This window comes from Haemaphysalis longicornis, unplaced genomic scaffold (genome assembly GCF_048455015.1).
Source record: "Haemaphysalis longicornis isolate Haplotype H1 unplaced genomic scaffold, Haemaphysalis longicornis Haplotype H1 scaffold_2, whole genome shotgun sequence".
NCBI classification, from domain to species: domain Eukaryota; kingdom Metazoa; phylum Arthropoda; class Arachnida; order Ixodida; family Ixodidae; genus Haemaphysalis; species Haemaphysalis longicornis.
The window spans coordinates 123,890,926-123,907,978 of NW_027526295.1; the positions used below are offsets into that span (position 1 = coordinate 123,890,926).

General features: G+C 46.4%; 1 long non-coding RNA gene across 1 annotated transcript; it reads left to right on the forward strand.

Moving 5' to 3' along the window:
• The first annotated feature begins 6,874 nt into the window (after window positions 1-6,874).
• Window positions 6,875-16,135, forward strand: LOC144169175 (uncharacterized). Its single transcript, XR_013322380.1, has 3 exons — window positions 6,875-7,138; window positions 7,857-7,976; window positions 15,018-16,135. It is a non-coding gene; the product is annotated as an uncharacterized LOC144169175 (long non-coding RNA).
• Window positions 16,136-17,053: the final 918 nt, after the last annotated feature.

The window sequence follows — 17,053 nt, forward strand, 5'->3', positions numbered from 1 at the left end:
ATCGAATAAGAAGTCTCGAGGACGCAAAATCCAATTCCGATTTTGAATCCATGAATTCGATTATAACATTAGCAAAATATTACAAGGGTGCGCAAGGCTCAATGTCTTATCTGCCTTTCATGCATCGTCGTTTCGGTTCTGCAGGAGGAGTGCAAGACAGATAATATCCCTCTTTTCGGCCTACGGATAGGGGACAATGGATTGCTTTCGGTCTATGTTTCACCCTCCGCCAGAAAACTTTATGGGCTTCCAAGTGTAGCCCATCACTCCAGCTGTACCAAAACACTCCCCGAAAAAAGAAACTCTTCAGCAGAAGGCTATCAAAGAACTTCCATTGGGCGCAGAGGGGTTGGGTGTGGGGGAGGGGGGTAAACAGAAAACCGGGCTTAGCGGAATAAATTACAGAGTATTGATGTTCTGTGACTTTTTTCCCTACGCTAGCGGATCTGGCGTGAGACCTCTGTTAGAAATAAAAGTAGCGATTTTGTTGCCGTCAACTCCTTTGCAGCAAAAGTCACGGGAAACAAGTTTAGTTCACTACGGACACTTCTCACTGGTCCGGAGTCACAGCAATCACAACAGATGGGGTAAACTTTCTCTTTCTCTTCCTCCTCGAACGCGGAAATATCGTCCTGCATTCATATATATTTAAACCTTTAATTGCTGCATGTCTTATCGTATCTCTATTCTTCTTAGCTTTTCAGTAAATTATACAAGAATTTCATGGTTTCTTTTGCAAGAAGAAACGATAACCTTACGCTATCCAATAGGTGACGAAACATTTTGGAATTTTAACGCCTTGTGTGTCCGCCCAAATGTGCACGTTATAGGTATTTAATACGGCGATATAAGCACATTAAATATTACATTAAGCTGAGTAGAACCTTTGGGTGGTAAGCTACGTTTTTATAAACTGTGTTTGGGGGCCCTCGTTGTGAACAAATTTAATGCTCACTTAAGTGTATTTACCGCCTGCTAACCAGCCCGCAACAAGCTGCTCGTGCATCACAGGAGCATGTAATCCGCTCGCTTAGTGTGGGATTTTCAAGATGCAGCAACCACGGCTTCGTATCTGCAAAAAGAAAAAAGAAAAATAGTGGAGAAGACGAATCCGCGCGAAGGAAGGAAGGAAGAAAGACTTTTTTTGGACCAACAACAACTTTGTTGAATGCCTGCAACAGACACAGTGTGTACACTGCGCCTGGACGTAGCCACTCGTCGATCCCGACGTCACCCCTACTCGGACCACCCCTTCGCTACTCCCTACGGGGTTGGACGCCGCTGCCCCATACGTACTGTAACGAAGTCATGCAGAAATTTTAGCGAAGGAGGAAGCCTCAAAATGAAACAGGGCGCTGGAAGATTAATGCTGTCGCCTTGCATGCAGAGCCGCAATGCCGCCACTATCATCACCAGCAAGTCAGGGAAGAAATGCCGTGACTATCACCATCAGCGAAGCAGAAAAGAAGACGAGAACGCTCGGGCAAGCGCTTGTGCTCACGGGCTCTGGGCTGCAGCTTTGAGTTTAGACACATTAAATCTTCTTTATAGCCTTGATCGTTAGAAGTACCGAGTGTCATTCGTGACATTTGTGGCGGCGTCCTTCCGGAATCCGCGGGAGAATGCAAAGCCTTGAAATAAATCTTCCCAGCTGTGTCAACTTGCGGCTCTGCATGCAAAGCGACAGCATTAATCATTCAGCGCCCTGTTTCATTTTGAGGCTTCCTCCTTCGCTAAAATTTCTGCATGACTTCGTTACAGTACATAGTAGATATACACGCAAATAACGTTATGACACACGTTTTTGCAAAGGTGCAATCACGAGCGCTAAAGGCGGTCGGCCTGGATGAACCGACCCAGAGTTGTGCGGGTCCGCCGCTGCTGGCGCTGCGCTCGCCCGGGTTAGAAAAGAAACTAGAAGTCAATTAGGGTTCACCGGTCCCTAACGCGTATGTTGCAAGGCGACGTGGCGCAACAGCATACTCCGGGACTGTTATACGCAGACGACATTGTTCTTTTAGCTGATAAGCAGACCGATATGCAACGGCTAGTAAATATTAGCGGTCAGAAAGCCACAGACATAGGGTTACTTTTAGCCCAGAAGAATCGCGAATAATGATTTTCAATGACACTAGCACTGACGCAGTGTCAATCCAACATGGCGAATTGCCCATAGTCGAGGAATGTAAATATTTGGGAGTGTGGATTAACGAAGGGGAGAACTACTTTGGAACTCACGAGGAGCAACTTAATTAAGGATAAGGGGAAGCGAAACGCAGCTATAACGAATAATTTTGCTCTGTGGGGGTATAGGCACCGGACGCTGAAGTTGATGATGATGATGATTATTATTAGTGGCTTTCCCTTTGAATCGGGGCGTTGGTTGTCAGCAACCGACTTTCCTGTTTTATTACGTTTACTTGCCCTACTCCTAGCTAACCTATAGATTTGCTTCCTCCCTCCCATCTCTCCCTTTTTTCTGTTTTAAACTCATCGCCCCCACCCCCCTTTTTTCTCCCCTCGCTGTTCTAAATTCTCGTCCGCATGATTACTCCACCTGCGTACCCATCCCTTCCCTACTTTTCCTCCACCACCACTCCAGTCGCCTCTTCGTTACCTCTTCTGTGGCCTTGAAGTTGAGGTTCCCCCTCGCCCCAAATCCCAAAGCCTCCGCCAGCGTCGTTTCCCCCTCACCCCGCGGTGGCCGTATCTCTGTGCAGCTCCTGACAATATAGTTTCCCGATCACTGCCGCAGCATGCACACGTTTCATCCTGCTGCCTGTAGCTACCCGTGTATGCCCGGGTTCTCAGGCACCCTGCCCGTGCCTCGAAGAGCAACGCACTGCCTCGCGTATTGCCATAGAATCCCTCCTTCTTAATTTCCCCTTTCTCTGCCCTATAAGTCTCCAGGGTTTTTTTCGCTTCCATTCTCTGTGCCCAACTCGTCGTCTCTGCTGCCTTTACCTGCTTTTTACTTTCCCCTACCGACTTTCCGTACCGCTTGGTCAGCTGTCTGGTCCTCCGTCTCCACCGCGTGTCCACGCTCCTCATATACAGATACTTAAACACCCTCGCGGCCCATTTTTCGTCCTCCATGTCATGAAGTCGCTCCTCAAACTTCATCTTGCTCTGCGCCCCCCTCGCCTCGAAAGACGACCAGCCCATATACCCTTGTACCGCTTCATTTGTAGTTTGGCCCTAAGGCCAATCTGCCTACCGCTCTCTGATTTACTTCCAGGCTCGCTTGTGTCTCTGGCTTAATGCACAGAACCGAATTAGCGAAAGTTAATCCTGGTACCATGACCCCTTTCCAGACTCCCCTTACCACCTCGTATTTGCTGTATCCCCAGAGGGCTCCATGCTTCATTATAGCCGCGTTCCGTCTTCCTTTCGTGTTAAGGTGAGCCTCATGCGCCTGCGTGTAATCTTCGCTGTTGTTCAGCCATACTCCTAAATATTTATACTCTTTCACCAATGGTATTTCTACTTGCTGCACTGATACTCTTTTGTGCTCCTCGCCGTCATTAAAGACCATGATCTCAAATTTTTCTCTGCTAAAGGATAGGCCTAGGTGCGTAGCTTCTTCACCGCATATATCCATCAAGCCCTGCCTACTTATCCAGTTGTCCGCCATCAACAATATGTCGTTTCCATACAGTTTGCGCTCGACTGCAGCGCCACCTCTTGACGCCGCTTAGCAACTCTGGGTCGGTGGATGTCGCGACCGGCCGTTCAGCGCACGTAAAAACACGCGCGCTGCGTGCGGTTCGACGTTGTGTGGCGGAAGTTTTTTAAGAAACATAGGAATAATTGCAAGTTGCAGGGTCCGAAAGGATCCGAATGCTGCAGGAAAGAATTAGTGGCAGCGCCGCGACTGCTGCGCGGAGGACTGCCACGATCACGAAAGGCAGCCTGCCATCGTTCTGTACAGGTTTCTCGGGCAGCCGTGGAGAATAAGCGTCGCAAGAAATGGACTTTAGCAGTAAGACAGCCATGACATTTTTTGTCAGTGGAAGGAGTAAAATTATGAGTACGATGACTGTTTATGCGCAGCGAAGACCCGAAGGGCCGTGAAATTAAACGTTTGCTTTCAGTGTTCCATACACATCTGCCGCGGCGATGAATCGCATGCCGTCGTAGTATTTGCATATCACAAGGTATTACGGCTTCCGCCACTATTGTTTTATCAACAGTAATCCTTTTTTGGCGACATTCACGGCACTGAATGGATGCCAAAAGGCCGCTCAAGAATATGTTCACAGCATTTCGCGGGTGATGCCAAAAGCAATGTCAAGACGGTCAATACGCATCCCGCTTACTGCCCTACTTTGTTCCCCGAAGTGTACATGGTTCAGCCTCGCATTCCTAGCGAGAGCGTGACAAGCTATCAAAGGCAAGGTTGCATTCAGTCGCGCTGATTTCTTTAATGCGTTTTGCGTACTCTGAAATTTGTGGTTACTATTGTTTAAGCAGAGGATACGGAGGAGGAGGAAATACTTTTTTTTAGAATTCTGAACTGCCTGAACAAACTGTATCACAATTAGCCGCTAAGACGACTCTAACGTTACTCACAAGATAGAAGCCGAAATTGAACAGAATCTTCGTAAAGACAACCGCAGCTCCGCAGCAAATTTCCAACTATGTGGAACTGCGTTTACTTTGTCATCAGCAAATAACGCTTGGAATCCGTTCTTAATTAGTGACAACACCAACTGAGCTGAAGAAGGGCAACCGAAAACGTAACTGTAGTGTGGTTGCGCGAACAGAGGAAACAACACACGCACGCTTCTGTCGTGGAGCGCCGTTGTAGACGCTGGGGTAACTTCATTAGGCTGTGATACAAGAAAAAATTAATACTGACCTGAATTGGCTTCTCTTGCTGAGAAGCTTCTCTCTTGTAAGCTTCTCTTGCTGAGAATGGGACTTCGCAACGATGTCTGTCCCATCAATTTCTTTCACGGCGTACACGGGTGCGGGAACGTACAATCTCTGTAACTTCTCGCTCACGCGAGGCCGACAGTACTAGTTCAGACCCGTAATTGTCCGGAAATTGCACAGAAGCACTTGAGACATAGGTAAACTATTTGCCAGAACAGTTTTCAAGCACGAGACACTTTTGAAAAACAATCGCAGAATCGCAAGAAGGAACGACCGAGAGGTGCCGAATACATAAACGCACGCCCGCCGTCTGCCTCTCACCGACCCAAAGTTAGCTAAAGCTTCCGTGGGGCGGCGCTGAGTGTACTTTGTTCATCGCGCCCTACGAGCAGTGACCGGTCCCTATAACAAATATGAAGTAGTGAAATGAATGTGGAAAGGAGTAATGGTTCCGGGTCTCACGTTGGCGAATGCAGTAGTACTCTGCTTAAAATCAGACGCTCTAGCAGGCCTTGAAGTGAACCAGAGAACGGTAGGCCGTTTGGCCTTAAGAGCGCATGGTAAAACAACTAACGAAACAGTGCAGGGAGATATGGGCTGAGCGTCGTTTGCAGTTCGAGAAGCGAAGAGTAAAATAGGTTTTGAGAGAAAGTTGAGATGGATGGATTAGCGTAGGTGGACAGCTAAAGTTTTTAGGTACCTATACATGAAAAGCGTGGACACGTGCAGTGGCTAAGGAAGACGAGAAGGCTAACGATGAAATATGTAAAGAACCGTGGAGATAGAGAAAGGGGGAAGAGAGAGAGAGAGTAAATGTTTATTGAAAAGGAGAAGAGGTCGGCCTGAGAAAGTGATCTTGGACCTGCTACTTCCCACTGGGGGGAGGGTACTGGGGTAAAAAAGAGAAAATCCAAGACAGCAAAAGTAACCAAAGGGGCAAGGCAGATAGACACGAATAAATGGAGAAAAAAAATGGAAGCTAAAACATCGTTAGAGAAGTACAGGGCTGAGAAATTGGCCATCAGAAAGGAAAATTTCTGCGAGAATTCTAAGGGCAGTTCTTTGCTTTTTGAGGCTAGAACAGGTTGCTTGTGAACTAAGAGCCTTGTGGGGAAGTATACACAAAATTATGGGGTGTGCGTGGTCTGCGGAAAAGAAACAGAGGCTATGCGTCACATAGTGTTAGAATGCGAGAGTATCCATCCAAATCTACATGAGGGAAATATTTGGCTTCCAGAAGCCCTAAAATTTAAGGGTAGCACAGAGGGAGTTAACTTCAAGGCTGTCGAGGCGACGAAAAGAAGATTACAATGCTGGTGGACGAAAAGCAGAGGGAAATATTGCCTAGTATAGCTGTAACAGGAAAAAAAAAGTATTTTGTGCCTAATAAGAATTTAGTGCCTGTCCATGCAGCGCTAGTATTAAACGTAGTATTAAACGCTAGTATTAAACAGATATATTAGTTTTTTTTGGGGGGGAGGGGGGAGGGGGGTAAGATGACGCGTAATCATCCCGCTACAAAAGGGATACCACTAGCAATTATCGATCATTATCATCAAACTCGGCTGTCCGGAGCCATAGCCAAACACAGTTATGGGGCTTGAGCACCCATCAAGCATCTTTTACACGGTGAAGGCTTTAAACCGGTAGTGATTTGTACACGCACGTACCTCCAAGCGCATATCCGTTTCGCGGTATAAAAGCTCGCATCTGTTGGACCGTGACCCGACTCTACAAACCATTGCGCTACGAGCGGCTCGGGAGAGAATAACACAAGATCGCATATATATAAGCCTAGTGATGCGCGAAAACTTCGTTAATGTTTTTCACATTTACAAAACTTAGAGGAGTCGTACTGCTACTCTGCTGTGCGAGATTTTACGTGCTCCACTGCGTCGGCAAAGGGTCGTGTTTGAACTCTTCTTTGCGCACAACAATGCACTAGTTTAGGTTGTTACGGCGACCTGCCCTTCAGGAGAGGAATTAACCGACCTTTTGGGCGGGTGAGGAGCATTGCTAGGCGGATGTGACGTCACGTTTGCTCGCAGCGTTCCCGCGCGGTATGTTTACATTTTTCCGAGTGCTGCCTACACGGCGTACGTGCCGTAGCGATTCAAGTAGTCGCGTTCACAACGCAAGAATTCATAAACTGGCGATGGTTGTCGCCCTGTCAGTCGTCGTTCAACAGCTCCAGCGTCTTCTGGCACTACAGCTTTGCAGTTATCTGTGGGCGTTCAACTGTCCACCATCGGCCGACCAGGTGAGTGTTTTTTGGCGGGTTTGCAATCAGTTCGCATATCTCCTACTGCGAAGCTTGCTTTCTGCTCGCGGCAGTTATATTAGCGTCGTTTACGAAATTCTTAACGGCGCGTTCTCACCGTCTTGCATTCTCTGTTCGCGTCTGTCGGCGATCGCGAGCTGTTGACGGTTTGTTGCACGGCGCGGGAACTCGCTCGCATTGCAAACCCGTCTCGCCCATGACGTTTCCTTGTCTCTTTAATGTGGCGTAATTAACATCACTTGTTTTCCTCGACGCTTTTTCTAGACAACGTGCCTTGTGCTAACCGATCTTAATATTGTAACAAAAATGAACTTGCAGTACGATCTGTTGGTGAAGTTAGGAGCGTGACAGGTCCCTGTTGGCAAGGTTTTCGTGTGTGCGTGTTGTTCGTGAGGGCGTTGTAACACGCTACTTTAGCCTGTTGCACTCGTTGCTGCATCCAGCACTTTTGCTGCCCGGAGTGCCTGCCAAGGGATGCTTACGTCGTTATGTGTTTTCATCTTTAATAGTGGGGCCAATCGGCGTTCAATAACCGATGGAAATTCAGCGGGAACGACCTGGATAACGCAGGGCGGGCAAGAGCACTGCTTGTGTGGTCTTCGCTTTCGTTTGCCCTTTTTTTAGTCATCCTAGATTGTTTACTTACTGCTGCCTCAACGGTGCTTCATTCCTCATGTTCCATTTATTTCTCTTGCAGCATCTCCTGACTGCAGTCACGGTGCCCCTAGCCTGCCTGCAGCACTCATCCTGCCATTCTAGTGCAGGCCACTTGTCACAACCAAACGGGTTCCCGACTTTTCCTGGCTTCTATTTGATGGTATACTTTAGATCCACCAGTGCGTTCTCACTCCGTGTACATTTCAAGCGAGGGTTTAAGTTGATAGCCATGAAGACAGCAGCGTGTGTACTAAAAATCAAGTTTAGTTATTTATGCCAATGTCAAAAAACCAACCTGGTCTATGCATCCATTCCAGCCTGACATTTTCAAATACAAGTCTTTCAGTAACTAGTGAAACAATGAAGAGGTAGGGATAGCTCATGCACTGCTTAATTACTACCTTCATTTTTTTACTGTTGAAAATTTATGGATGATGCTATATGTACCACCTAGTGAAGTCCCACCAGAAATTGTTATATGCACTACCGATATAGCACAATCTATGAGGTGGGCTGGCGTGACCTTCGTGCAAACAGCACCGTACGTGGTTTCCGTCACGACAGTTTGCACTGTAGTCTTGGGCGTGTAATGGGTTATGGCTGACCACAAGGCCGTTTACAGTGCTTTCCAGCTTCCAGTGGAGGCAGGAACATAAATTATGTGGTCGACCAGGGCACAGTACATGGTGTTAGTCAACACCATAGATATACCGTGCCTCGGATGCCCGCGTCATATATATATATATATTTTTTAATTTTACTCTTGAGTTTTGTGTAAGCAAGGATGTATCTAGTGCCCCTATGCTGTCTATCCTTGGTTTTTGTAAACACTAAGTAATATCGCACGGTAGCTTTATTCATCGTAATGAGATTTCTCAGGTGCCAGATTGCTCAGATCTCACATGGTTTCCTATGGCTGCAGGGATGTACAATGTCTTGGGTTCGATTCTTGGCTGCCGGGGCTGCATTGAATTTATAAAGCCAAAAAAAATAACCTTCTGTACACAATGTCTTGGTTTACGCTAAAGATCCTTGAGCGAGAGGTCTACCACACTGCCCTGTGCCTCATAGTGCGAAGTGACCTCAGTTTACTCGATTATGATGCAATTACTTAATGCCTTCTCATGTAAACTCTTGAGTGCAAACGGGAGAAGGTGCACCTACCTCGCCTTGAGCTGTTAGACTAAGTTGCCTTTTTCGCACGACATCTAAGCTGTGTGAGAAAGCCATACAGGGCTAAGAATGTTGTAAGAAATGCCTCTTACGTGAGGCAGCTCATACATAATGTTTAAAAAAAGCGTGTCACATTATTTTGCAGTAAGCTCTTTAAACGTTTTACACCCCTCCTACCGCCCTGCTTTTATTGTTAATAAAGGCACTTTGCATATGTAGACACAGGAAAATGAAGCAGAAAGACATGGATATTTTTTTCAGCTGCACAGTGTCGCAGGCTATGCACCTGACGCAATGCTGTTTGTTCATCACGGTTTGCACTGTGCTTTGAAACAGTTTGTTACCAAGGTCCAAAGATTCACTTGGCTATTTCATGTCAGGAATGATACAAAGGGATCATCTGTGGAAGCAATGCCCATCTTATTCTTGTCCTTTTGTAATTTATGAGAGCTGCTGCAGCCAAGCATTCTATGGTATATTTATGAACTAGAAAATAAATGGAAAAGGCAGTCTCTAAGCTGGAGGGAAACTATCGAGTAGCATATGCATTTAGTTTAAATAGTGGCGTGTTGCCCAACTGCTGGGCAACCGCATTAAGTTTATGCCGTGCTTGTGATTTGCTCAAGTATGTGAACTAGTCTTAGGCATTTACGTGTTGATAAAAGAATTCCGTGCTATCTTCATTCATTCACTGCAACTCGTTTGTGCTCATGGGGAGCATTCGGAATATGACCCTTAGCATGATAAAAATCAGAATACGCTTTACTCAGTTGGACTCAAGATATACCTGATCAGGACACGTCTACTCCTGAATGCTTAGATACCTGATCACATAAAAATTGGCCAACTTAACAAGCTGCAGGAAAAGAAGCAGCCCCATTCCTTCACCATAAAATAAAAAGAAGACAAGAAGAAACTATTTTACATTTGCAAAAGGTCCAGGCGAGGCTGTTGTTTCTTACGCTTTCAAGAATACATTAATACTGTTGTTGTTTTACAATATAAAGTGAATTTTCCTTACACTACTTCCTCGACTTCAGTTGTTTTCCTTTCTGGGTGACCTATGAGACCAAAGGTGCAATGTAATTAACAGTATGGTCATGTTGGTTGTAAACATGATAGAAAAGGAGCACAAAAATATGCATGGCAAAACTCAGGACTTTTGTTGTGTTGTTTTTCATTTATAGTTAATTTTGTTTTGTCCTATGGCACAATGCAATTCTCGAAACCAGCTTTCCTCAGAAACCTATTGAGCACAATTTTTCATACTAGGCAACATTACATGCAATGGCTGCACAACACTTTTTGCCTGAATATAAATGTGGCTTAAAAATGTCTTTGTTATTTTGAAGCAGGCAGTTTTCATTGCCAGTCAGACAAAATGGGGCCAGATGCCATCTGTGCAGAACCGCATGTGACCGCACCATGGGAGGAGGAGGACAAACATTTTATTGAGCCTTTAAAGGCCCCTTAGGGGACGTGGTGACCGGCGTACCGGTGTCCGCAGCAGCCCTCGCCGTGACCACCCGTTGGGTAGACAGGTCGGAGCTGCCCAGTGCCTCAGCCCAGTGCCCACCGTTTGCTAAGAGAGGATAGGGGTTGTGGGGACAGTTCCAAAGAAGATGGTCCAGTGTTTCCACTGCTCCACAGGCCGTGCAGTTGGTGGAGGGGTAGACGGAAGGATAAATATGGTGCAGGTGGTAGCGACATGGGAGGGTATGGGTTTGCACCAGTCGCCATAGCCGTTCTTCCCTGTTGGATAAATCCGGGTGTGCGGGGGGGAGCTGGCGGCGTGAGAGGCGGTAATGTGCCGTAATGTCTTGGAAGGTCAAGAGACTGTCCCGAGCTGATAGGGCTCCGTGAAAGGGTTCGAGGCTAGGGCCTGCTCGGACGGTGAGCTCTCGAGCGGCCCTATGTGCTGCTTCATTTCCCCCCACACCCATGTGGGCCGGAGTCCAGATCAGCTTTATTTGTATGGTAGGAGGATTTTTGAGGAGAATTCCGAGCGCCAGGGGCGAGATCATGCCTCTGGCGTAATTTCGAATGGCCGTTTTCGAATCCGAGACGATAGTGATAGGGGGCGGCCTATGTGTAAGGGCTAGCGCAATAGGTGACCGATAAAAAGCGCAAAGGCTCATGGGTACGTTGTCTGCTCCAGCCACTTCCGGTTCGAGATCTCGCCTGGTCTCCCGTACGCCGGCGGCTTTCACGTGCGTGTGTGCGTGTTGTTTATTTATCACAGAGTGCTAACCTTTCAGAGAAGCCCCTAGTAGAATTCATTGTTGTTACACCTTGAATGTGCGAAGCATGAGCGTTTTTTTTTTTTTTTCAGTGGAAACAGATAAACAACAAGCACAAGCGCGCGTGAAAGCCGTCGGCGTATGGGAGGCCAGGAGAGCTCTCGAACCGGAAGTAACAGAACTCCGCGGGAGCAGACAATGCACCCATGAGCATTTGCGCTTTTTACCGGTCACCTATTGCCGCCTCTTCCGCCTCAGCGGGTCAGTTGGAGCGGTCTGTTTGGGATTTAAGAGGAGGAGTGTTGGGATAGTTGATTACTACTGCGACAGCGTATGCATCCTGCCATCGATAGCAAGCTGCGTCCACGTAAACTGTAGTGGGGTGGACGGGGTATTTCTCTGTAAGTGCTTGTGCTCGTAGTTCCCTACGCTGCTTGTTGAAAACAGGGTGATATTGCGCGGTAAAGGGTAAATAGTGGGGGAGCCATGAATGTCGGCTGGTACCGGGAGCCTGTCATCGCAGAGGATAGGGGCTTTAAGGTTAAGAGTAACAAGGAGAGTGTGACCGGTGGGGGTGGATGAGAGCCTATTTAGCTGACCGATAAGGTGGGCTTCAATGAGTTCCTCCGCAGTATTGTAAATGCCGAGTTTCTCGAGTCTGGCAGTGGTAGTGAGGGATTTGTAGCGCCGTTTTTTAGGTCTTTCGAATGAGGCAGTTGACTTTAGAGAGTTCGGTACGCGAGGGCAAGAGATACGGGAGAGAGTAAGTGAGAAGGCTGAGCCCAAATGCCTGTATCAGCCGGATACGCTCCGTTTCTTTGAACCCCTTGTAGCGGGCAGCAATCCTGCGGATGAGGGCGATCGTCTGATTCACCTGAGAAGTCAGCTGTGCTAGGTACTTAATGTTTGCACAATTGCGCTGTATGCAGAGCCCAAGTATTTTCAGGACTACCACTTGGGGAACATCTCTACCATCAATCCGGACCTCAATGGTGGGTGTCTGGGCTGGGTTGCCGGTTGATTTGGCAGGGAGGATTAAAAGCTCAGATTTTTCAGGTGAGCATCCAAGCCCAACTTGCGCGGCAGCGGTAACTAAGTCAGCTCCCTGTTAGAGAACCTCCTCGATTTGAAAGTCGCTGCCTCTGGTGGTCCACAGCGTAATATTATCAGCGTATATGCTGTGGAGTAAGCGAGGGATCGCGGCGAGCTTACTGGGAAGGTGGATTAGGGCAATGTTAAATAGGAGTGGGGATAATACTGCGCCTTGAGGCGTGCCAATGGTTGGGAAATGGATAGTGTCGGATTGTAGGTCACCGAGCTGAATAACAGCCGTGTGGTCCGAAAGGAAGTTACGGATATAGTTGTATGTGAAACGACCCGGAGTGAAAGTGGCAACGTTACACAAAATAGCCTGGTGTGATACGTGATCAAAGCTTTCTAAAGATCAAGTGCCAAAATGGTTCAATTATCTACCTTTGAAGGGGCAGCGATAATTCCGTGTTTTAATTGCAGGAGTACATCTTCGGTTTCCGCACCATGGGAAGTGTTGTCCAGTTTTTTGCAAATCGCTTGTTAGCCCTACGGGAACCGCAAAACGTGTAGTGAGTGCCATAATCTTTGTCTCAGCCTTATAAATTGACGTGAAACCTTTTTCCTTCTTACTTAAAACAGATTTCCTTTTTTGTTGTTTGATGCTGTTTACAGCAAGCACTTTTTTGTAGAGAAAAGGAACTGCCACCTGAAGAAAACACCTCTGCTTCAAAAATGCACTGATCAAGATTAGTATCATACTACAATGAGAACATATAAATGTTAAAATGTGAAAAATTAGCCATATACACAAATAACTAATGAAGTGTGCCGCTGCACAAATTGGTTTTCAATACATAAACAAAGGAGTGCTTCAAAGAGAAAGAGAACGGACAAGAAAAAGGGCAGGGGTGTTTTCTGGTCTGTTTCACTACAACCTAAAATGATGCTTTGGCTCTCGGGAAGATTAAGTACACTATTTATATGGTACTAGGAAGTGTCCAAGCAGCATTTCTGACTCGCCCCGTCTTTCTACGAGCATTACTGACATTTTCTCTCTTGTTGATCGAAGAAAAAAGTGAAACGTGCTGAAAGCATCAAATCTGCATTCGCACCGTTCAGTTGCATGGTCTGGCTCATTAACAAGGAACCACACGACAAACAGACGTGCTCACACGTCAGCTCAGAGTTGCGTATCGAGAAATTCTGGGCGAGCTAGAGAAGCTTGCCAGGTCTTGAACTTAAACATCAATAAAGCATGCATTATGCGACAAACCAACGACGACAGAAATAGCTACCTTCATACTGGGAAAGTGTTCGAACCACTGTGGCGTGTTAACGCCGCGATCAGAAAGTTGCCACACCAGCTTGACAGCCCTGGCGCGAATCGTGTGTGTCAGTCCGGCCCACAATTGAAGACTTCCGCGTTATTACCGTGATTTGTGGCAGCCAGATTGGTGGGATCGACCCATGGATGATCGGTCAGAAGCAGTGACAAGCAGCTATGTTGACCCTCCGAACGCTTGAAAGTACGTGTAAACATATAAAAAAGTGTTTCTGACTGCACCTAGATAATGCTATATCGGTGGTGGGTATAGCACTTCATAGGTTGTATTCACTGGTGTGGCCCACAAGTGGGCGACCCTGTGTGTGCGCCGCCATGTATGTGCCGCAGCGTCTGTGATACGTCGGACTCCATGAGATTGCAGTAATGGACCTTTTTCTATTACCAATCTGCACATGCGCGGGCTGGTAATCCGCCATTCTAGGCAGTCGTCTCGGGCAAAACAAACAAAAGGGTGCCCCCTCCACTTGTTGCTGGGGTAGCAGGTATGCTTTCTAGTGATGCACGTTTTTATTTCTTCTTTTTCGATAGCATGTGGTGAGTTGTGCGTGTACACAAAGGATTTCAAAGGAAAGGGGTGAAGACTTGAGGTTGACCACGGTACGAGCACATAGCTACCAGCAAGGGGGTGAGCGGTGCAAGCATGGCACAACTCGGGAGATGGCATCACGTGCACTGGCTTCATTTAATATAAATATAGAATATAAATATAAACCGGCGTGTGCATAAAGCATTTCTTCGAAAGGAATATTTGGTTTTTGTTTTCAACTGTTCATTAAATGGCACTTGTGTCAACATCGGTAGTCGCAGGCGACTGCAGCGTTGCCTCTGGCATGCCGTGTCGCTTTCGTTCATAGCCGCAGTTTCACTCTACAGTGATGCAAAGTTCTTGAGGGCAAGGAGAGCACCACCACGTAATTTGAGTGCAATTAATAGGTCTTCTCTTAATACTAAGGCCGACAATCAGGTTGAAGTGGTGCAGACGATATGCACCGAGGTTTTCTTTTTTCTGCGAGGTGTGGGCACAATGCGCAGGCACAGACGTGGTGGTTTCCAGTGTTGTCGGGTGAAGAAATCTCCCTCTGAAATTTTCAGTGAATACCGTCTATTGGGTTGCAGTCCAGTATTTCTGAAAGGTTCTCTGCTATTGTGTCAAATTTTTTAGAGCAGTCATGGTCGCTAAGATGGTAGTCATGAGAAGCTGAATCGCTGTTCCAGAGGAGGCTGGAACAACTGCGCTATTGCTCCACTTGTTCACAGGCTTGGGTTATGACATCAGTGTCCTGACAGCACCACACCTAGCTTGCTCATCCCAGAGCTTGCAGTCTCCTCCTGATGCATTTTTCTTGCTCTTTGCTCCACCTCCTTTCCACCTTGAGGTTCGTGCTTAAATACTCTCATCATGTCTTTGCAGCACCTGCTGACTGGGCTCTAGCCTGTGCCTGCTGGTGAAGAGAAGTTTGCTGTGAGACGAGGGTCTTGACAAGCACGTAACTCCTGTTGTTAAAGTGAAGCTTTCAGGACCTCACTGATTACATTCAATGTGGCTACATAATGCACTGCAGGAAAGCTAACTTTACACAGTGAGTTTCACAAAGCGATGAGGATAAGCAAAAGCACATCAAGCACCTCAAGAAAAAACGCTTTCCATGGTCATAATGGAACCAGTTTCCCTTGCATTATGAAACCATTGTCTGTCAGACTGCACCCTTCTGATACGGTCGAAGCAGTTTAGATTTTGGACTTTGGCTCAAGTCGCAAGAGAGAGAGAGAGAATAAACTTTAATTAAATGCGCAAAATGCTTCAGAGAGGTGTCCTCATTCCAGGATGCCTTGAGCTCAAGCCGCGTTGACAGTCCTTTTGATCAGGCGCAGCTGACCTTTGAGGCCGGAGCTGGCCAGAAAGCTTCGAGTTAAAAAGGAACATCAGTTTTTGATCAAAAACTTTATTTTTACAGTTATGATGATAAGAATCGGGGGATGCATGTGGTTTTTCATTGAAACTGTAGATATGAAATTTGTTTCTGTGTAATACGACTCTATTCACATTTATTTGGATTTGTATGTTTGATGTTAAGACAGCCTTTATAAAAAAACTGCTGGAGGGGCGCTGCTGAATAAAGTACCAGTTAACTGTGCACAAGTCAAGGAGTGCAATAATACTAGCATTATCATTCTATCTGGTCTGTAGCAGAAGTTACAGCCATGTGAAGTTTGGGCCTAGAAAATGGGAACCAGGAAAACTGGTGTTGCCATCCAGGCCCAAACTTCAAACAGCTGTCATTTCTGCTACAGACCATATATAATGATAATGTTAGTCTTATGGCAGTCAGTCCTTGATTTGTGCACAGTTCACCGGTACCTTATTCAGCTGCATCCCTCAAGCAGTTTTTTTACAAAGGCTGTCAAAAAATCAAACATAAAAGCCAAATAAAGTTGAATATAGTTGTTTTACACAGAAACAAACTTCATATCTACAATTTCAATGAAAAACCACATGCATCACCCAATTTTTATCGTCCTAACTGTAAAAACCATGTTGTTTTTTTTTTGTTTAAGACCAGGTGCCCCCTTAGAAAAAAAGAATTTGAGTTTTTGGTAGACAGCCCGGTAAAAGACCCCAAAAGCAAAGATTGTGGTGTGTTTCCACCATACTACTCTAGGGTGCTGGTGGCAACTGCCCTGGATGAATTGCTTTTAAACTTTATTTCAGGAAATGAGTGAAGATCAATCCCCTTTTGCGGTGGGGTGCTACATGAATGGTTCATTTTTAGCCACTAGATTCAAATGTCATGTCTTCATCCTCTCTCTAAGTCTTCATCCCCTCTCTAAGGGGTTTTGGCACCTCCCCTTAAGGGTGATTGACCTTGACTTGTGACAGCCATGCAGCACTTTTTTCATTTGTAACATCATGGCAATGCGCAGTCCCACTTCCAGTTTGTTTCCTCCTACTGTGTACTGTGGAGTACAGACTACTGGGTGGTAGTAGTGTCGCCAGCAAGCAGTCCTCTAGCTCCCACGTTGCTGTTCGTCTATACCATCCAGCCACACGCCTGGTTGATAAGAAAGTACAGTGGCTACTAAGACTCCCAACCCTTAATTTTGTCCATTTGCCGTATTCTTCGTCTCTGTTCAGCTGCGTGGGAAGGTTCAGCCGCAGCTGCTGTGCTCTTCTATTGCTCAGTCTTCTATCCAGAGAGTTCCTCTCCACAGTTATGTGCAAATCTGTGGTTGTCACTTTCATCATTGCTCTCTGTTACTTGTTCTGTCATGTGTTCATTAGTTGCTGTAATTGCAAGGGAAAAAAACGTGCACGCTTTTGTCTTACGACAATAATGGCTTTTTTTTATTAACGTTTATTGAAATGTAAAAAAAAAACACCCGGGGGCCTCTTGCTAGTGCATCAGACCCCCTTAGAAGTAGCGATTAGTTAAAGTTCACGACGGGTAT